General features: G+C 39.9%; 1 long non-coding RNA gene across 1 annotated transcript in view; it reads left to right on the top strand.

The window, feature by feature from the left end:
• Positions 1–8,188, top strand: part of LOC136017563 (uncharacterized) — a 76,790-nt gene extending 68,602 nt beyond the window's left edge. The window contains exons 3-4 of the long non-coding RNA XR_010613982.1: positions 6,677–6,761; positions 8,120–8,188. This is a non-coding gene — a long non-coding RNA (uncharacterized LOC136017563). The remainder of the gene's footprint in view (positions 1–6,676; positions 6,762–8,119) is intronic.
• Positions 8,189–19,784: the final 11,596 nt, after the last annotated feature.

Raw genomic sequence — 19,784 nt, 5'->3', positions numbered from 1 at the left:
TAATTGACTGTATATATTTCTAAGATGAGGTTGCTTCACCATTGGTTTTCTTTGCTTGAAGTCACAAATAGTGTAGGTAGTTTCTTAGGAAAAAAAAATAGTTCTTCTCAAATAGTAATTATCTGTATAGACATTCAGCTCATGCTTTCTGGTGTTTGTCAGTGTATGGGAAAATATTGGAGCCATAAATTGGTAAATGAGAAAAGCTACCCCATCTTTGGGGTAAATTCTTCTACTTTGGAAAGAAGAAAATGAATAATTTCGTTTCCCCTGTGAAACTTGTTAGTCCTGTAATGTAAGTGCTTTCCTTAAATTACTTATACTACTTTGAGAAGAAGGATCAAGTTAGGGGCTTGAAAGGAGATTCAAATGGAACTTCCTCAGGAGTGCTGCATCCCAACTAGAAGGAAGTGCAGCAGGAGGGCCAGGAGACCTCCTTGGATGGATAAGGAGCTGGTGAGGAAAATTCAAAGGAAAAAAGAGGCTTATAAAAAGTGGAAGCAAGGACAGGTGGCCTGGGTAGAGTACAGGGATGTTGTACAGGAAGCTAGGGACCAGGTTAGGAAGGCTAAGGGCCAGTTAGAATTAAACCTAGCCAGGGATGTTAAGGATAATAGGAAGGGATTCTATAGGTACGTAGCAAACAGAAAAACAGACTAGGGACAAAATAGGCCCCCTGAGGAAGCTTTTGGGAGAACTGGCTACACAGGATTTGGAGAAGGCTGAGGCTCTGAATGACTTCTTCCCCTCGGTCTTCACTGGCAAAGGCTCTGACTGCACCACCCAGTTCTTAGAAGGTAGATGCAGGGACTGTGAGAATGAAGACCTTGGGCCCACTGTAGGAGAGGATCTGGTTCGAGACCATCTTCAAAATCTGAATGCGCACAAGTCCGTGGGACCTGATGGAATCCATCCGCGGGTCCTGAAGGAGCTGGCAAATGAAGTTGCTAAGCCACTGGCCATCGTATTTGAAAAATCATGGCAGTCAGGTGAAGTTCCCGACGACTGGAAAAAGGGAAATATAACCCCCATTTTCAAGAAGGGGAAAATGGAAGACCGGGGAATTACAGACCAGTCAGTCTCACCTCTGTGCCTGGCAAAATCTTGGAGCACATTCTCCTGGAAGGCATGCTAAGGCACATGAAAAACAACAAGGTGTTCGATGACAGCCAGCATGGCTTCACTAAGGGGAAATCCTGCCTGACCAATTTGGTGGCCTTCTATGATGGGGCTACAGAACTGATGGACAAGGGTAAAGCAGTTGATGTCATCTACCTGGACTTGTGCAAAGCGTTTGACACTGTCCCACACAACATCCTTCTCTCTAAATTGGAGAGATATCAATTTGATGGATGGACCACTCGGTGGATAAAGAACTGGCTGGACGGCCGCACACAAAGAGTTGTGGTCAATGGCTCGATGTCCGGCTGGAGACCGGTAATGAATGGTGTCCCTCAGGGATCGGTGTTGGGACCGGTCTTGGTTAACATCTTCGTCGCTGACATGGACAGTGGGATTGAGTGCGCCCTCAGCAAGTTTGCCGATGACACCAAGCTGTGTGGTCCGGTTGATACGCTGGAGGGAAGGGGTGCCATCCAGAGGGACCTTGACACGCTTGTGAGGTGGGCTGATGCCAACTTTATGAAGTTCAACCATGCCAAGTGCAAGGTCCTACACCTGGGTCGAAGCAATCCCAGGCACAGCTACAGACTGGGCAAAGAAGAGATTCAGAGCGGCCCTGCAGAGAAGGACTTAGGGGTGCTGGTCGATGAGAAAATGAACATGAGCCGGCTTCAGTGTGTGCTCGCAGCCCAGAAAGCCAACCGTATCCTGGGCTGCATCAAAAGAAGCGTGACCAGCAGGTTGAAGGAGGTGATCCTGCCCCTCTACTCTGCTCTTGTGAGACCTCACCTGGAGTATTGTGTGCAGTTCTGGTGTCCTCAACATAAAAAGGACATGGAACTGCTGGAACAAGTCCAGAGGAGGGCCACGAGGATGATCAGGGGACTGGAGCACCTCCCATATGAAGACAGGCTGAGGAAGTTGGGGCTGTTCAGCCTGGAGAAGAGAAGGGTGCATGGGGACCTCACAGCAGCCTTCCAGTATCTGAAGGGGGCCTATAGGGATGCTGGGGAGGGACTCTTCATCAGGGACTGTAGTGACAGGACAAGGGGTAACGGGTTAAAACTTAAACAGGGGAAGCTTAGATTGGATATAAGGAGGAAGTTCTTTACTGTAAGGGTGGTGAGGCACTGGAATTGGTTGCCCAGGGAGGTTGTGAGTGCTCTGTCCCTGGCGGTGTTCAAGGCCAGGTTGGATGAAGCCTTGTGTGGGATGGTTTAGTGTGAGGTGTCCCTGCCCATGGCAGGGGGGTTGGAACTAGATGATCTTGAGGTCCTTTCCAACCCTAACTATTCTATGATTCTATGATTCAGTGATTAAAGCATCTCCCATCAGCATTAACAAAAACAAATTTGATAATCAATATAACAGTCAAATGCAATGAATTGCAAATGCTATTGATAGTAAAGTGTAAACTGAAGTCAATAATTTCTATCCAGATTTATAGGTAACTTATATGGAAAGCCTTTCTGATATTTTGGTTACTTCATTTTTTAGGGAGATGTATGAATTACTAATATTCTTTCTATGAAAGATATTTTTTTCCATAATTATTCCAATCTCAATGGCTTTAAAGCAATCAAGATTTATGTGTTGCTCACATAATATTCTTCCTCTATATACTTTTCTGGGTTTACCATTTCTCACTACTTCTGTTTACCATTCCCAAATACTGTTTTTCCCAAACTGACTGCTGTAATGCAATCTGAAATATCCTATATATTGGAATTATATAAAATAGTCTACATATGTTTTCCAAGTGCCTTGCAATGAAATTGGTCTTTTCATGTGCTCAGCAAACATCAGATTGATTTTCCCTGTTGACAGCCTAAAATGCAGAAGCTACAGAATCATGAACTCTCATAGCAATTCATTTACTGTTATTCTCCTTCTGTGCAGCTATATTTTGGAGGGGAAAAAAACCAACCAAAAACCCCCAAAAAACACCAAATCCACCTTTCCTTTGAGGTAATAATGAAAAAAAGCAACCAAACAAAACGACAAAACACCAACCCAAACAAAAATCCCAAACAAAACCCAAGAAGTTTAAAATCAGATGAAATGTATTTAGAGACAGGTCAAATTTTAGAAAAAAAAAAAGATAAATTTTAGACAGGTTAGAATATTAAAGGCGATGTGTGTGCATGTTACATCTTTTGGGGGGGGGTTGAGCTTTTTCCCCCTCGTTCATCATCTGGATCTGAGCATTAGTTATGTTTATCCTCTAATCCTACTGTCCAGGTTTGTTTATGTAAGATTTATCATATAGCCAGGGTGGGTAGTTAAATTAAAAACAAAGCTGACTCTCAGTCAATGCAAGAATACCTAAGAACAGATTACACAGACAAGTTAAATTTATTCTCAATTCATTATGTAAGAGTTGGGCTCCTCATTTCCAGAGTCACCATGAGATGGAAATTGCTGCCAGTTGTATATGCCTTCTTGCACTTTGCTCTCTGTTGTACAAACAGCAAAACAAGGAGGAAGAACACCTGTGTGCTTTTTCCTATAGGTATTACCTAAAGATAGAAACTCATTTAATGACCATGTTTCATTGTTCAATTAATTAAAACCCTATTACAATGGAATGTACTTACTACTGGCTGTGTACAAATCTCACCCAACAGGATTTTTATTGGTCCCTGGTAGCCTTTACTTTAAAGACGATAATTAATAGATACCAGAGCATAGGCTTGAGTGAATGAACACGAAAACTGTAACACTGTGAGTGCTCTCACCTTCTTTTGGACACAAACCCAATTCCAAGAGGTATAAATTATATTAGGGATTGGATGTATTCACTTTAGAATAATCATTGGTCTTATAGCTTGTTCTGTTAGGGTGCTGTATTTTGATGCTGGGTTCCTGGTGCTTTTGGGCCTGTTTTTTTCTTTTATTTGAAGAAGGTACTGGAGTAGCCTGGAAATAACCAGACTGCCTAGTTGTCTGAATAGTGACTGAAGTAACAGTTGTGAAAATCACAGATGTGTTCACTCAGTGTGCATTTTGTATTCTGTACTTCCAGGGCAAGTATAGAAAAATGGTGGAAGGCTTGTCCTGATGTGCATATAGGAGTTACAGATTAAATTCATCATGGTTTAAAAGACCTATATGAGGTTTATTCATCTTCAAAATCCAACTTAAATCTTGTTTTGATGTCTTAAGTTGGATTTAAATTATGTCTAGGAGGGGCCTTTTATAGGAGGGGGAAAATGACCCTATAGGTTACCTAGGACTGTAATAATTTGCAATTTCATCAAGCCATACTTAACAGGATTTCAGGCCCACTGATGGACTAACCTTTTGTGATATCTTAACTGCGCAGTCTTTGTATAAGCATTGTTTCCACTTCATTAAAAAAACCCAAATGGTTAAGTGACCTACCTTAGTGTCTGAAATAATGGATGTTGCCAGCTCCATGTATTTTCTGGCTACTCCCTAGGGCTCTATACATGTTTATTTCATTTTATAATGTTTATTTCATTTTAAAATGTTTTGGGAGATTTTTGGTCTTTATTGCTGCTTGTAAAACATCCATGCAAGTATAAGGCATGGATGTTTTAAGTAAAGTAAATTTAAAATCACCGTAGGAGAAATGCTGAAATCATAAATGTATGAAGTAACTTGTGCAAGAACTAAACTGAGGAATCTCCCAGCCCCACCTCGCTTGTTTTGATGCCTCTGTCATCAATTGCATGTTCATATAGTTGTTGGTGAAAAATCTAGGTGGAGATGTCAGTTTTCAATTATTACATCTTTAACAGTGATGCAAAGAGGTTAAAAATCCTAGTGATGACTATAAACCTGAAAGCAAAAAGTTAGTGGAGTTTTCCAGTTGTTCTGGGCTGTGGTATTAATCGTATAGAGGAGGTGTAAGCTTATTCTGAAAATGTTTTCATTAAAGTCGTGTTTCTTTGCTCTGAGTGCAGCAGGTTTATGAGGTGATGTGGGTGTGTGGTCTTGTGGTTAGAACAGGAGAATACAAGTACGACAGGAACTCTGACTCCACACCAGCTGTGCCATAACTGTATGATTCTGGGCAGACCGGGCAAACTGTAAAACCTTTGCTGTTAATTTTGCCCATTCGTACTAGTTAAAATGCTGGGTTTGGAATCTGCCAAGAACCTTAATTAGCAGACACTTGATTTGTTTGAGATTCTTGGAGAAAAGATGCTCTGGGAGTTTAAAAAAGTACACATAATTATACACCTTGACTAATTTTGCTAATATCCCAGCAGAGCTATGCAGTGCAAGGTACTGCTTTCTCTTGCTGTGTCAAGAGTTAGGTGGTTTTGGCTTTTAAAGGCCAGAGTAGTGGTTAATTTTCAGTTTTTAAAAAATCAAATACTAAGTCACCATCTGTACGGTGTATTAGTAAAAACGATATTTAGGTTAATATTGAGTATATTTTTCTCAGTTCACGGTTTATTACAAAGAAAGTCTACATCTGATGATGTCACTGATGTCACAAGGTTTTTAAGGTGTGGTATGAGTGCAGATTAGGCAGAATATTTTCTAATTATTTGTAATAATTTTCTATCTTTCTGCTCATAGACTTGGGAGCACTAACAAATAGACTTGGGAGCACTAACAAACAAATCAGGACGTGTTTGTCAGAAGCAGCATGGACTGACAGAACAATGAATCAGTGATGGTGACATGCAGGAAATGTTCTTTTGAGGCTTTGATTCAGAGATTTGACTTGCAAGACTGACTCTCTGCCCCTCAAATCATTGCTGAAGAGATGAATAAAACTTGAGGCTTATTTAAGAGAGGGTGGTTTTAATGCAATGCAACAGGCCTACTAGGAAAATTAGGATGGGGAAGGAGGTGGAGGGGCAATCTCCAAAGACCAAAATCTGTCAGAGCTCTTCTTTTGTTGTTTGTTTGCTTTTTGGTTGTTTTGTGGGTTTTTTTCCCTTCATGGATTATTCTGCTGAAATGGAAAAAAATACATTTAACCAAATGGTCATTCAGCTATTACTTTGCCTAAAATAAGATGAAGGTAAAGGCCTTTGGCAGAGAGAGGATTAAACTTATGTGGTCTTTGCTAAATACAAATATTGTGTACATGGGGAAAGGGTTGTTGATACAGAGTATTACAACCTGGTTGTAAAACATGTATTCTCCTTTTGTCTGCTAGTTAAGGAGAAAAAGTGCTCATTGTCTTATAAAATTGGACATCATTCAAGTTTTAAATTCATGGGAAGTCTAGCTTTTGTATGGGCTACCATTTCTGATATCTGTTTGCACCATGTATAGCAATTCATAGCAATTTGGATTTAGAGGGCTCGCACACAATTACCTCTGTGACAAAAAGAACTACAGCTTCAATTAGTGGTCCAGCCACTATAGGAGGCATAGTATATAATTGTGAGTAAACACAGGCTAAAGTGTACCCTGTTTTGCCTTGAGGAATTTAAAACAAAGATGGACTGACAAACCAGGGGCAAGATAACAAGATGCTGCAGGCAGTAGGTTGCTATAAAATACAGATCTGTTTGCAAGAATGAATTGTTTTGTTTTCTGTTTTGTTCTGTCTTTTCCATGGCAGTCATTCTGTTGCCACTCAGGAGTTCCAGACCAGGACAGCAAGATGATGGGAGCGGGGATGTCAGAAAAAGCAAGGGTTGAAAAAGGTGAGCCTTTCATTTTTGTCTTGTTGCCTTGACAACAGCAGGGTCTTTTGCATTGTCTAGTCTAAATGAGTTAGACCAATATCAGTTCTTCAAAATATCTGATAGTAGTCATAGGAAAGTAGGAGACCTGTAACTTTCCAGATGGACTTATCCAAAACTTGACTTTCCCTGGGAAAATGTAGCAGGTGGTGTGGATAACAGAGACCTGGCCACTGCCATGTAAGGTTTTTCATACCATCTTTCATGCTTATCAAGCAGTATCCCATTTGTTAAATGGACTTGATGAGATGATTCTGCAAGGCATATACTAGTTGGCTGGTAAAGCATATTAAAGAAATTGCTGCCAGTGATTCTCTGTCAAATGAGAAAGTTGTTTTAATGGCATTTATGCAGGATTTGCATTTTTGGGTTTAGTATGATTCCATGTTTTCCTTGCTAATACGGATGTTAAAATAGAAAGGCTGCATACAGCATTGGCAGGTGACACTACCACCAATTTGAAAAATGGAAGTAGCTTTGAAAATCATGTAGTAAAATAATATTAAGAAAATATAATAAAATTCATCAAGAAAGTGTCAAATTGTGCACTTGGGAAGTTAGACAGTCATTCTGTGGGAAAAAATGCATTCAAAATTGCTAAGGCTTCCAGTAGATTGTGATGCACATAGTGGTCAACATGATTTTTTAAAAATATTACAGGTAGGAATATTTAATTAGATGTATCATTTGTATCAGATACCAAGTAATCCTCCACTCCGTTAAATGCTTTTACAGTTTCATCTGAACTGCTGGTTACTGTTATTAGCCTGAAGTGGCTAAACCAATAGCAGGCTAACCATTAGGAAAGGTTTTGTTAACTCAAGAGTAGTGTGGTACTGGAATGATTGCCAGGTTGTGGAGCTTCTGGAGATCTTCATTGGTTAGGTGTGAGTTGACTGCACCTGACTGCAGTCAGCTCAATTGAAATCTCTAACCTTTCAGCCCTGTTTTCTGTGATTCTGTATATCACTCATTTACACATATGAAACCCCTGCTTTTGGGTTTTTTTGTTATCTATTGTGCATGCTTAGCATGGAGGTTTGTCATTCTAGTGGGATGTAATGTGAGAGTTCTGTGTGCATTGCCAGAAGACAGTGATGTTTTGATTTTTGATAGTAATGTTGCCTGAGAATCTTTAGGGAATGGAATAACTACATGCCTTGGACAGCATATAAATGTACTGACTTCATTTTATGAGCTAGATGTATTTAATACGTAGCCAGGTTCATTATGGTACACCATGTTCATTTATAATTTCTGTTACATCTAAGAACTTGCTAAGGGGCTCCTCCATGGCTCCACTCTGTTGACAATCACAGCATTGCTAGGGCGTGATGTTTGTTTGGAAGAAGTTGGAAGTGAACCAAAATCAAGTCTACAGTTGGTAATTTCACACCTCCTGGACCATCCTGGGAAAGGTATGTAATTTCAAAGAGCTACTTAAACAATGGGTAGCTTTTGAGATATTGTCACATGGTATCTCTAAGGTCAACCAAGAAATTCAAGCAAAGATCTTTGTAGAGAAAGAATACAAGGAAGGACAAAATGTGAAAGTCTGGTTGGATATCTGAACTGTATCTCTAGAAATCTGTCTTGTGCCAGTGAAAGGCAGCTACTAAGAAAGAGTGTTTAACAAAGAGCCAAAAATTGTTCTCCAGTTGTTTGTCAGATTTTCAGCTGGAGTTACATCAGCCACCCTGTCATTGTGTCTACTGTATTCTCCCAATCTTCTGTACAATCCAGGCTAGGAATTATAGATTATTTTATAGCCATTGTTTCAAAGAACTGCTTATCCCCTAATAATTACCTGCAAGTATGCTGGTACATACTGAGTTCTTTTAAAAAAGTGCAAGGGATGACCTGAAGAAAGACCTTTGGCCTGCTTTCATTCAGGTTACACAAGGTAATATTTCACTGCATTATGTCCATTGTTAAGAAGCTCAGAATGACACCACTTCCTAGGGTTTAAACAATTAATTAGAAGGTTTGGTTGAGATATAAAATTAAATACTTGTAGCAGTGTGGTCAGCTTTAATATAGCTAACTGAAACTGTAATAGACTGCTATGTAAGGCAGGACATGCCTAACTAGCAAAAGTGAAAACGCAACTGGTGTACAGCTCTTCAGCAAGAGGTAAAACAAAACCTAATCCTTAAATCATGCTTAAGTTGTATTTGCAAAATATTTCTATACCACTGGATTGTTTCCCTTTTTCATTATAAGACATGAAGATTTTTTAAGTGGGATTTCTGTTGTTCTGTTCCTCTTATCCCTTTTACTTTTATAATATCCAATACATATTTAAAATGTCAGATTTTGTCATCTTTATCACTGCTGAAACTTTGGTAGAACTGAGTAAACAACCATACTATGAACAAAGCTGCCTTTTGATCCAAGCTGTCATTATCTGTCTTCCCTGGATATTAGCAAAAATAAATAAAATTCACAGATAGGCTAAATATTCCTTCCCAGTTCAGAACTGAAAGACTATCCCATTGTTATCCCAAAATGGGTAGATAAAGGCACCTCTAAACTTACCTCCCCCTTCTTTAGTCCTGGATGTAGTATGTTAAATCGGTGTTCTGGAGGTGCTCACTTTATATAGCCTATGATGGTTCCTGGAATCTCTGGCATGTATAAATGGCGATGGTAGGAGGATCTATCATAGCTGTTGTTTCCGTCCACTGCCTATCTGAAGTTTGGGATCACATAATAGAAAGGGACACTCCTGTGGGGCCAGCACTCTTGGTTGTGACTGAATTTAGCATGTTCTCCCACTAGACTACAGGACACTGTAGAGCTGTGCCAGGGCCATGGGATCCTGCACTTAAGCTTGGTACAGTGCAGTGGAAGCCTCAATTTCCATATTGAAAGCTCAGCAGGGGAAAATCAATGAAGAAACCTTTTGTATTTTATTGAGGCATATTAGAGGCTGCAAAACAGAAACCGAATGGCGTTTCCCATGAGGTTAATTTCTAATGGGGAAAAAAACCCCAAACAATGAAAGTTGACAGGTATATGTCAGTTACTTCTATTTTTTTGTTTGGTCGGCAAGAACTTCTAAATCAGGTAATGTAACTCTCAAAGCAAGTATTTTACTTATTCTTTATTATTATTATTTTAATACACAAATTATTATGGTTCTGGTCATGGGTTTTATAGCTATCCAAGCAAAACTTTGGACAAGTGAATAAGAACATCTTTATGAATATGTAAATGGAGAGCAGCAGTGAGGAGCTGGATAAAAGAAACAGTTCTGAGAATAAGCAAGTCTGAAGCCACAGAAGTCATAGCTGTGTTGGTGAAGTAATAGTTTACCCCCCTGAGGACATTACCTTATACTGAGAGAGGACTGTGTGCTCCTAATGACTGTTGTAAGAAGAACATCCTTTATGAGAGGTGGGGCTTGGCCGAGCTGTGAAGGAAAATCTCTGATGTTGGGGCCTCTGTTATAGCATTTATTCTGCATCTCTGGTGGGCTTGCTTTTACCCTACTTAGAGCCCTGACATTGATGCTTTCAATGGTTGGGACATTACAGCATGTTTCTCCCCTGCAAAAGTTGGCACTGGTGATGGTGAGGAATATTCCAAAATAGTTTTCTATGACACAAACAAAGCTCCTTTTCTCTACCTTATATTTTAACTAGCATTATTTTTTATCCACACCCCTCCACCCCCATGAAGGCACCTAGGAAAAACTGAGTAAGGGAGGGAGGAGATGTGTTTTTGTTTTCTGGGAGCTTTATTTTATACAGTTGTTAGTATTTTTCAGTGTTAAAAGCTAACTTGACATTCCAGGCAGGTGCAATTCAAACACAATATTAAATCACACTAGAATATCTGTTCCAGAGTGCACCATTCTGCAGCTTACCCACTGAGGTAACACACCAGAAAGTCTACATTGCAGAGATACTGGTGACTTTTCAACAAGCAGTAGTTAGTTTGGTTGAATAGTTCTTACCAAACTGCCCCAGAGAAAATATCATTAACCATTAAAATAGCAGTATTTCCTGCTAGCAAAGACATTTTCAAATATCAAGAAGTTACTTAACTATCAATTATGCTTCATTCAGTGGTTCTTGATGAATTCATCATCTAAATTAATCTTCACTGAGTGATTCTTGCAGTATCATTTAGAAATGTTATAATTATTTCTCTTAAATACAGGGAAACTGAGGTAGACAATTTAGGTGGTTTGCTAATGGCCATGTACAGCATTTAGTCTATAACCAAAATTGAAGGCTAGGCTCCCAGTGCTTTTCTTCTTGTTTTAAAACCACTAGCCTTGATTTGATACCTGTTTAAAAAAAAAAAAACAAGCAAATAAAAAGCCAACACAATTCCCCTTTTTTCTGCACCCCAAAAAAACACAAACCAAAAAAACCTTACATCTTGTCTTACAAAACCTTCAATTTGACTGTATGGCTACTCAAACAATGTCTGAAAATGATTCATTTTAAATAAATATATTTTACAAGGAGGTTTGGTCCCTGATAGAAATTAAACAAGAAACTTTTGTTTTTCAGACCGTTTTATTAGTCATGGTTTTGCCATCTGTAGTCTCTATGATGTATGTTTTACAACTGTTCCTTAGGCTAAAAATGCAACATTTTCTGTCAGGAACATCTTGGTAAAGTATGCATTTTAACCTTTCACAATTCATCACAGTAATACATCCAGTTTATTTCAAGATTTTGAAAATCCCAGTGGTGAGATAAAAGCACCCACCACAGAACTTGCCCCTGCTTCAGCTGAATGACCTGCAGAACTGGTAGTATAAAATAGATGAAAAATAGCATCCTCAATTTGATTTCCCTTACCTCCCCTTTCAGACTTTGAGCTTGCTGTAAAAAGTGGCAGGACTGAACTTGTGCAAACAGGCTGATGCCTTTCTAAGTATGGCTGATGAGCACAGGTAAAAGGATGAATAAAGAAAGTGTTTCTCTAGGTCTTGCATAACTGCATCAGACCCATTGGTATGTGCTTCCCCCAGTCCCTGAGCAAACTGGGGCAGAGGAAGAAAGCTGTGACTCTTACAGCTCAGCCAACAGTGTTACTATTGCCTTCTGTATGTGATTTTTGTCTTCAAGCATGAAGAAATTTAATCCTTCATTTAAAAGCAAAATTTAAACCATAAATGAAGGCTGATTCTGTCCTCATCCAGTGGCTAATACTGTTCTCTGGAGCAGTGGTAAGAAGCAACCTTTCAAAGTCAAGTCATTTCATCCTGAACTTTATTAAGTGTGTAGGAATCAGATTCTGTCATCAAATTATCATGTCTTAGAGGCCACCACAGTTGCAAGCAAGAGATGCTAGCTTGTGATATGTTGGTAGGTTTCATTGCTGCTTTTTAGTTGGACTATGGAACAGGCTGCAGTGAGTGAATAGGCACGTCAGTACCTGTAGCAAATTATCATCCATACAATTATTTGTGTAAGACAAATACTGAATATTGTTTAGAAAATAATCTATAAGATTATATTGTTGCACGGTGGATAAATATGTGGGTTGGAGCTTACTTTACTTCTTGACAAAGCAAAGACTGCGGTGGTGCTCTTGTTCAGATAATACATAACCATGATAATAATGACTTTGTTTTGAAGGGCAAAAAACCAGTAGTCGATTATTTACTTGCAGCAAACTTTCTTAAACTCTTAATCTATTACATACCTGCTAATGTAACACGTTGCACTAATTCTGCCTTTCTGCAGTACATTGGTAGGTTAAACACTGCAGCTATCTGTAGGCTGCCTTCCTTCCTTTCCTGAGATAACTCCAGTTCTCTTTTGACACAGTAACGGCTTTCTCTCTAGCGTGTCACAAATTAGTTTTGCTCACAACAAGTATTCGTGCTTGCTGTAGTGGATTGTATGCCGAATGCCTCTAGAGTGGTGATTTATGGAGAAGCCCTTGCTGGGGCAGCATGTACAGCCCTCTCTGCCTCCATGTGTAAGGGGCACTGATGCTCCACCCTTCCCTTTCCTCTCATGACCAGTGCTGCCAGTCTGCTCTTCCCGTGTTGCCTGAAGCTGAAGCTGTTCTTGCTACAACTGTTTACATGTAAATAACTTACACACTGTTAATTAATGGAGTGGGGGGGGTGGGGGGTGGGGAATGGGATGGGGACTAGTTTTCTACTAAGTGGAAAGGTATTTTAGTTTTCTTGAAGCCCTCAGGTGTTTTATTTGATACTCTACAGTGTTGACATCTCCAGATTTCAAACATCGCCCTTCTTGCCACGATATTTTGCTTCAACCCTGATGGTGAAGTATATCTGGAAAAGTGCATAACTTTGAAAAACCCTGTCTGAAAGAAAATGAAATATTTGCAGGCTTTAATGAAAGGTCTTGATTGCTGCAGCCTCCCCTACAAAACATATGCCCCATATTTGAAAGATGGGATTTTTATAAGGAGAATCTCATGTGTGCTTACTCTGAGGTGTGAATCTTGTTTCAAATGGGGTGCTTAGGCTATTAGGTACTGTAGCTACTAAGCAAGTTTTGAGTATGAAAGTTGGTAGTTCATAAGATGAGGAAGGGGGAAAGGAGGAAGGGGCAGGCAGGAAATCCAACAAATAGAACTGCAAGCTCTCACACGCTGAATCAACAGCTGAGCTTCACACAGCCTCCTCAAGTGTCAGTAACAGCGAGCCCTTCAGGTACAGCTTGTGGCAGGGTAATTGGTGTCACAGCAGGAGAATGCTGTGGTAACTGCTGTGTCTGCCTTCCCCAGGCAGTGGACCCTGTGGTCACCCCTATAGCCGTTCCTCCTCCTGTGCTTGGATCACAGCAGGCACACGTATTCTGTTATGTAGTGTGTCTTGGGGGTTTTCATCTTTTATTTCATTCTGTGCTCAAACAGAATCAGCAAGGCTGTAACTTGAGGGTCTTGGATCCTAGGTCTAATTATCTCTGTAGGGCTTGATGACCTTGGGTCCTAATATGTGCCTGCTGTGGTCCTAATAGTGATGGTTCTCATTCAGTCATGTCTTTGTCAGCACTTTTTTTTCAATGAATGGAAGGCCAAGCTGAAACCCACATCAATCATTTCAATCAGTTTTCCTAACATTCTTTCCTTGTGTCAATGATGTATTAAATTGATGATGCTGAACTATATTGCTGTGAATAAATAAGCTGCTAGAGGACTTGAGGGAAAACTTGACGAAGATCCTAGCTTCTTTCTAATTTTTTTCTATTTTAAAAGAAATTAAGCAGCTGTTGTTTTCCATCCAGCTAAAACTAGACTTTTGCACGTATCTTTACAGTGTAATTTGCAGGTGGAAGGAGGTGATCCTGCCCCTCTACTCTGCTCTCATGGGACCTCACCTGCAGTATTGTGTGCAGTTCTGGTGTCCTCAACATAAAAAGGACATGGAGCTGTTGGAACAAGTCCAGAGGAGGGCCACGAGGATGATCAGGGGACTGGAGCACCTCCCGTATGAAGACAGGCTGAGGAAGTTGGGGCTGTTCAGCCTGGAGAAGAGAAGGCTGCGTGGGGACCTCATAGCAGCCTTCCAGTGTCTGAAGGGGGCCTGTAGGGATGCCGGGGGGGGACTCTTCATTAGGGACTGTAGTGATAGGACAAGGGGTAACGGGTTAAAACTTAAACAGGGGAAGTTTAGATTGGATATAAGAAGGAAGTTCTTTACTGTAAGGGTGGTGAGGCACTGGAATGGGTTGCCCAGGGAAGTTGTGAATGCTCCATCCCTGGCGGTGTTCAACGCCAGGTTGTACAGAGCCTTTGGTGACATGGTTTAGTGTGAGGTGTCCCTGCCCATGGCAGGGAGGTTGGAACTTGATGATCTTAAGGTCCTTCCTACCCCTAACTATTCTATGGTTCTATGAATTTTAATTTTATGAAAAAGGAATAAATTGGTGGCGTGATTCTGATTTTTGCTGCTAAAGCCAGGCTTGCAGGACCAAACTGAATCAAACTAACTTTTCTTTTAAATAACTGCTTGGAAGTCCAGATTATGAAGTGGTGTGTGGTAGCATTTAAATGTCTCAGAAACACTTTGAGATATAGCAGCAGCTGATGCAGATGTCCTTGAGTCTGATGGGTTGAGCTTGCTCTGTTGGAGGCCTTGAAGAGCTGTCAGTCCTTTAAGTCTGACTGGATTGACTTGGATGGCTGTGAAGATCACCCTTGAAAGGGAAAAAAAGCAATAACATATTGTGGTTGAACTCTAAAGCTTAATTGCTTCAACAGATCTAGTTATAAATGCAGGTTCCTTCTTCCTCCATTGCTTTTGAAGATTGTAGGTCTGAGCAGTTGGAGACGAAGAGCAAAGCCTGTATTTTTCTCCGGAATGGCTGTGGGCATTTTTTTGTATTACAGCTGAGCTGGTTTTCTTAATGATTTGAGCATAAGGTTGGAGGATGCCACTTGCACAGAGCTGTAACTTACCTAGCCATCGTTGCATGTTTATGGATAGGAATTCTTTCAATGCCTTCATTCCTAAGGAGCCACAAATCGTAAAGATGGTGTAATAAATGATGTTTGCTCAAAGCTTACTTTTAGTTGAATGTATATTGAAAGAAGTAAACTAAAGAAGGATTATCAAGTACTGACTGTTGTGGTCTTAAAACATGTAAAAGCAGAAGCGTGTGACACTTTAACCCTGATTCAGAATAACAGGAAGGCTTTGCAGCTGGTTACACAGTGGGATGTTGCTCTGTGCCCTCCATTTAGGTATTAGGTGGCCACTTACAAAATGTCGCTTAGGCTTCTGCCCCTAGAAGCAGTGGGGCAAAAGGGGGTGAGTGTGCAGGCTTTGTTATCTTATTATATGACTTTTAAGGAAATAAAAGGCAAAAGAATGTGTGAAAGCCACCTCAGTGCATCTCTAATGATCTTTTGTAGCTTCACAACTTTACAGGGACAGGCAAACAAAGCCATCCCCTCCTGCCATTGTCCTTGCAGTCAGTTAGGAAGCACTGGCTGGCCTGCCACCCTCTGAGAGAGACCTGGAAGTCCCAGCAGTCAAGAGGGTGGATAGGTAAAAGGCCAGAAACATCAGTGTGGAAAACTGATTGCCCTCCTCCCTGCAGATAGATGTGCGCACATATGAGTGTGTTGGACACTACCTGTTGTAAACTAGACTTTGGCATTGCTTATTTTTTAGATTTCTATTTTTATTAATATATTAATAGATATTGAAAATATTAATATATCAATATACATATTTTTATTCCTATTTTAGTTACATTAAAAAATAGATACAAATATTATCTGCATGTCTTAAAAGCATATGCTGTGCTTTAGAATTAAATGTATTTTGCATATAGTGGGGAGTGAGTGTTTGCTTATTCTCTCCCCCAACCTTAGCGTTGATAGTATTTTTTCACAAGTTTTTAATGAATGCAGAAAAGTTTTGGTGTCTGTAGAGTATCTCAACAAAAGCTAACATTGTGTAGCTTTGGTTTAGTTGATGGAAGCAGGGAAATGATAATGCTTGTCTCAGCTGAAGGAAGCACAAAAGTAAGCAATGACAGTATGGACAATGGAGGAGTTTTAGGTATTTTCATTTCAACTAGCCGATGTTAATGATATTAGAAAATATTGAGAATCTTATTATAGCTAAGTTCTGGTTTGATTGTACTTGCGGAATAACATTCTGTGTAAGAAGAGTCGGAGCATAATTTTCATCACCCTCTTTGCTTCTGTGTCTTGGAAAATAATTGCTGTTTGTTTCAGGAAAGAGTTACCAACTTCACTTTGTTCTCTTTCTCGCATCACAGAACAATACTTGTATTTGTTTTGACTTGTGGAAAATACATCTCTGTCCAGTCCTGTGTTTCCAGTAGAAGATTTTGGAGGCAGTTTTGTTTGCATAAGGACTGTAGAATTTTGACCAGTGTTTAAAGCACTGCTATAAAAAAAAAAAAAAAGATGAAAAAAAAAAAATACTAATACTCTTACTTGCATATGCAGTTTATGTGCACTGATTTGTTGTCTTTTCTCCAAATAGTTCATCTATTTAAATATCTTTCCAGAAAGTGAGGTCTTTGATATTTAATGTTATTAATTATTCTTCTCCAAGTGCAAATCATAGAATCAGCGAGGTTGGAAAAGACCTTTAAGATCATCAAGTCCAACCAGTACCCCAGGACTGCCACGTCCGCCAGTAAACCGTGTCACAATAATTTAGTTAGAGAACTCTTTCATGAAAAAGATAGAAATTAATGTAATATTGGTAGTGATTGTTTTAAGTGCTTTGAGTTAATTCTAGTGAAGATGTAATGGGTTTTGAGGTGGTGTTTAACTTGGAATGGGAGATCATACCCTGGCCTTAGCTCTAAAGAGGAAGAAAGCATGTATTCATAGCTGCATGTAGTGTGTGTGGTTTACATGAACACTAATTATGGAATGTGTCTGTGAAAACCCCATCTCTCTATACCTAAGTAGAGAAGTCCTAAATAGAGAAGTCCTCACTGTCCAAAGCATTGTCATTCTTCACCTCTTTGAGTTAAAAACCAGAAATCCTTATGCTGTGAGTTGTATTTGACAGGAGACCTGATGTGCGACCTCTGTGAAAACACAGTATGACCTGGAAAATTTTGTAAATTTGACAATTCTTCTGTTGCAGTCAGATGAAATAAATTATATACCTTTCACCTTCTAAGAGGTGTGAGCCAATTTTAAGAGTTCACTTTTGGTTTTGGTTTTGTTTGTTGTTTTTTTTTAAACTTTGGCTAATACTGTAATTTCAGATCTGGCCTTTTTAAAAACTAGGGTCAATCTCCCGCTGTAAAGCTTGGCTTGGGACTGGTGTTTATTGCCTGACAGTACAAGTGCAATGTAACACCAAGACACGGTTGTTTTTCAAGAAAAAGTGGCATAGTTACAGGAACCCAGGCAGGACCTAGCAAGCAAACGTAACTGCATTTCTTGTTTCTCCTTTGTAGGAAGATGCAGAGCTTGTTAGCTGGGTGGTGTTCTTCATACAAGGAGTGTCAAATAGAGACTATATCTTAAAAGCAATCTCTTCAAATAGGTTGTTAGTTCATCACCACCATGGCATTCGTGTACTGTTAGAATGATAAAAGCTAACCCAGCTTCACTCCTACGTACTGCCTTCAGAGTGTTTTTTCTTGTAGCTTCTTAGAATTTATTGTAAATACATACATCTGAGGGGGAGGGGTCACCAAAGGAAACCCATTTTTGGTCTCTTCGAGTTCTTCAGCTGGGTTTCAGGCAGTCACTGTCTCCTCACAAGGTAAAGGGCATCTGTTTCTTCTGCAGTCACTGCAGCTTGAAATGCTGGGCAAAGGACTCTCAAGAATAATGCTACATACCTCCCTGTCCTGCTGTTTCCAGTAACAAAAAGGGGAGGAAGTATCTGACACTGGCAGAATCTGCTGTGATGTTGTGCTGAGAGGAACTGAGAAGAATCCGCTGTTGCTGTTGTAGTGACCTTTGGGCAGGAATGTATTTGATGTTCACCTGTGAACAGGACCCAAAACATACCGCAAAGTGCATTGGAGCAGTATATTCACATAACATTATGGATATTACATACTATAACATACATAAATTCTGAAATATGAGTGGTATTGGTGTGAAGTAACAAGCATCATGTAGGTACAGAGCAGTAGATCAGAAATTGACTCCTTTTCTTCCTTCCGGCTTTGTGGTTGATGTCAGCTTTTTCCTCTGTGAAGCAGGGGAGCAGATGATGCTGTCTCTGCCGCTGTTCTGCCTTCACGAGGAAGCATTATCCTTCACAGGTTAATGGTGTTGGGTTAATGGCGTTGCAAGCAGATACGCTGTGGGGAAGCAGACAAGCAAACAGATCCACTCTTTCCATTATAAATTTCTGTTCCTCTGAAGTTCATTTCCCCTAAATCTTCATTCAGCGAAAGGGCTGTAGGCTCTTACCTTCTGTAGAGCCATAGGTAGAATGTTGTATAGCTGCTCTTTGCAGTATCACAAGAAAACTGTGTAAAATATGAAAGGCTGAAAAGACCTTCATGAGATTTTACCAGTTTATCTTCATTCTAACAAGTCATTTAAAATGATTGGCCTTCACACTGGCTTATTAATCTCCAAACATTCTCTTCAATAGATTACATGAAGAAAAGTACAATAACACTGGTTTATCTCGTCATTAGTTCTTTTTTTTTTTTTCTGTCTGAAGTATTTGTGGAAGAGACTTTCTTCCATCTCTTCCAAGAGGAGACTACTGCCAGTAACCCTTTGCTATAATTGACAGAATCACTGTGCCAGTTCATTATTGATCTGCATACAAAGATGTGCAACAACTTCCCTTTGGTGCTTGATTCCTCAAATTGTATAATGTTGAACTCACCATCTAGTTACCTGGATAGGTGAAAAGAATGTAGCATTCTGCTACAGAAACATTGATTAGAGTCTGAAGTATGTTGTTTTGTTTTTAACTAATGCTTGCTTATGGATGTTCAATTGTGACATGTTGTGACCTTCCTTAGGTGGAGTCAATAAACAGTAGTATGAGCTACTTGTTAAATCCTCACTGGTCTAAAACAAATGTGCCATTCATTCTCTTCAGTTAGTCATGGCTAGCGTGACAGTGGAGGGCTTTCACTCATGTTTGTATGTCCATGCCTTGTACACAACTGATAAACAATGGTGCACCTACTGCAGTAAATTGTCATCAATTTATAGAATCATAGAATCATAGAATAGTTAGGGTTGGAAAGGACCTCAAGATCATCTAGTTCCAACCCCCCTGCCACAGACAGGGACACCTCACACTAAACCATCCCACCCAAGGCTTCATCCAACCTGGCCTTGAACACTGCCAGGGATGGAGCACTCACAACCTCCATAGTCTCGGTGCCACCAACAAATACACCAATTTTAGCAAGTATTGCACTTAAAATGCCATTTATTGTGCTAATGCACTTTTAACCTGGTAGTGAAGTTGCTGCAAACACCAGGCTTATCTCCTAGCTTCTTTTACATACATTAAAGAAGCTTCTTTAATGTGTAAAAATAATGTAT

Source organism: Lathamus discolor, chromosome 6, assembly GCF_037157495.1.
Source record: "Lathamus discolor isolate bLatDis1 chromosome 6, bLatDis1.hap1, whole genome shotgun sequence".
NCBI classification, from domain to species: domain Eukaryota; kingdom Metazoa; phylum Chordata; class Aves; order Psittaciformes; family Psittacidae; genus Lathamus; species Lathamus discolor.
This window is presented reverse-complemented; position numbering and strand designations above follow the sequence as displayed.